Below are 2931 nucleotides of genomic sequence, written 5' to 3' on the forward strand. Positions count from 1 at the left end.
TTTCTTATCTCTGCACGACGTTGGTATCTCCTGTATTATTTAGATTATTTAAACTTACTGAAAATGTGTTTGTGATCAATATATTGCTGGGTATTCAACTCATTCTGATTTTTCAGTTTTTCTTCAGTTGCTCCACTGCTCAACGGTATTATGACCCAGTCTGCTTCCCAATTTCACAATTTCGATACAACACATTTCACATTTTGTTCAGTAAGCCTGTAGTAGATGTAGCTGTCAAACAACAATCACTGCAACTATTACCATTTTACATTAGTCTATTTCACTCCATTGCCACACTTCACAGTCGTGTGTCTACACACAGAAATGTAATATTAGTAATGTTTTTCTTTACTTAAAGACAATTACATTTACCCTAAAGTGCAGGTCACAATTCATCAACTGCCATTCTCCCTGCCATTACACATCACATTCCATTGTTTAGCTGGTACTCTAAGTACTGTCAATACACTATCGCAGGATAACTGCTCCACACATACTGCGCGGACAGTACAACAATGGTTTGCTGAGCAGTGCAATACTGAATTCCTCCATTGGTCGAGCAAAGGATGCAACCTCAACACTATTGAAAACTATCTATCTATATACCTAGGCTGATTCCCCCAAGGAAAGGGAGGTAGCCGAGACAGGACGACACACTCCCCATTTACTCATCCTTTCAAACACATTCATTCACATCTTAGCCCCAAAGGGGAGAACGGACAGATCCTCACCGCACCACACCGCACAAGGGTCAACTGCGCAATGCAATCAGTGACATCCGCAGCAGGGCCCGACAGCAGAACTGGTTTACCCCTGCCACATCATAACAGACCCATCCCCTTACCTGCACCTGACCTGACTAGCTGATCAGACCAAATGCGGGAGAATATCCCCTCAGGGCTGCGTCATCATTTATTCATTCACATTTCTCTCCATTTATTTCTGTCACGCACAGCCACTCTTCCTTGCTCAACAGACATCCCTCTCGCATCCAGTGCTCTCTTCACACTGTCCATCCATCCTATTCGTGGTCTTCCTCTCAGCCTTACACCTCTCACATCAGATCTAGTTATCTTTTTCACCAATCGCTCATTATCCATTCTCTCCATATGCCCAAACCATCGCAACACCCTCTGCTCAACTCTACCAGCCATCTCCCGAACAACTCCAGTTCTCCTTCGCATTTCATCATTTCGCACTCGATCCATATGCGTCACTCCACACATACTCCTCAGACACCTCATCTCCATTACATTCAAACTTTTGAAAACACCTGGGGGAATATCGTAAACTCCTGGGAGCAGGGCCAGGAATGGTGTCAACAATGCCTCCTCCAGCACACCATGGCAGAGTGGGAACTGTTCTGTCACAACCACCATATTGTTTACAACCATGTCTCATCAATGCCCAGCAGATTACCACCAAAATATAGACCTAATACATTCTATTACTGCCATTAAATTCGAGACAAATATTTACAGACATCTGCAAATACACTTGGCAATATCATTAACATGCTGCGTCCCTGTAATGTATGGATCTGTTGCAACGTTTTGTCATGCTCAGTCCCGATAACATATAAATACGTTTTGCAATTGCGAGGTCCATCATTTGCACATTTCTCAAATTTTTTGTGTGATTTTTGGTACATATACGTGGGACACCTTCCTCTACCCGCCGCCAGGTGGAGACACTGCCTTACCCCACATGACCTCCCCTCCCCCACACGCCATTGTCTCGGCAACTGACTTGTTACCAGTGACCTGGCCAGTAAAAACATGTCCCACCATGGTATGAAATTCAAGGCAAGAGTGATTCCCCAATCAATGACGTTGTGGAGGACAAAGATTACGTGGCACCAGAGGAAGAAACGGGCAGAAGTGATGAGGAGGTACTATCGCAAAGGAAGGTGTGGTATGGTGTGGTCAGTGAGTGAAACAACGCTTATATCACCTATTGTGTGAAAACCAATATGTTCTTGTACTACATATAAATTTGTACCAAACGAACAATTATCGGCCTATGCTGAGTTGTTTGCAACAGATACTGCTGCCATAGAAAACACAACACCCGCAGCACGGCTTCAGGGAACACAGTACCAGGTGCTTAGAGGGTCACCTGTTTAGACCACTTCTGAGCTCAGGTGAGCAATTTGGAGGACATTTTCCAATGTTTCTCATAAAAAGCAGAGGTTTTAGCAACTTTTTTTTTTCGAAAATCTGCAAGGATTAGGGGGGGGGGGAGTCAGTGGTGAAAAATCAGTTGGGATGTGGCGGGTTAAACTTTTCAAATGCCAATACACATAAATGCCCACTTGGGTAGGTGAGCTATAGTAAATTGATATTGTTCACACAGTTTTAAGACATTTCCAGAATTACTATTATCATACCACGTTGAGTACACCGCTTCCCATCCGATCAGCGAAGTTAAGCAACGTTGGGTCTGGTTAGTACTTGGATGGGTGACCGCCTGGGAACACCAGATGCTGTTGGCATCCCTACGTATCAAGTGGGGTTGGTGGAGGATTAGTGCCCCTCCCTGTAAAACAATTAACTCTAAGCCCTTGGCCACCCCATTTGGGATATATGGCGTCTGGCAATGAATGAATGAAAATGAAATACATATGTCCTGTGCGATGCTATGAGTGTTAAAATAATCACTTATTTTTAGAAGGAAAAGTGTCGTTAAGTTGCACTAACCACATGCCAAAAGGCAAATATCAAAGGTTCCATATTGATCTTACAAATTATGCTACCTCACTACTGCATTTTCTTGGCAATGCATGTTTTCTATCAATAGTGTATACTATGTGTGCATACTCTGATTAATCGGTGCCAGAGATCACCTGGTGTAGTATTTTAATATATTACTGTGAATCTTCATAATGAAGTTACAATAGACATCAGGAACCATCCATGTTCTGTCAGTCAA

The 2931-nt window shown here is 43.2% G+C and overlaps 1 non-coding gene across 1 annotated transcript; it reads left to right on the forward strand.

Moving 5' to 3' along the window:
- Positions 1 to 2375: 2375 nt before the first annotated feature.
- LOC145395556 (5S ribosomal RNA) lies at positions 2376 to 2494 on the forward strand. The gene has a single exon (XR_013896632.1). It is a non-coding gene; the product is annotated as a 5S ribosomal RNA (ribosomal RNA).
- Positions 2495 to 2931: the final 437 nt, after the last annotated feature.

This window comes from Coenobita brevimanus, chromosome 31 (genome assembly GCF_032717465.1).
Source record: "Coenobita brevimanus isolate Jiangsu-jjx chromosome 31, ASM3271746v2, whole genome shotgun sequence".
Taxonomy (NCBI): Eukaryota; Metazoa; Arthropoda; class Malacostraca; order Decapoda; family Coenobitidae; genus Coenobita; species Coenobita brevimanus.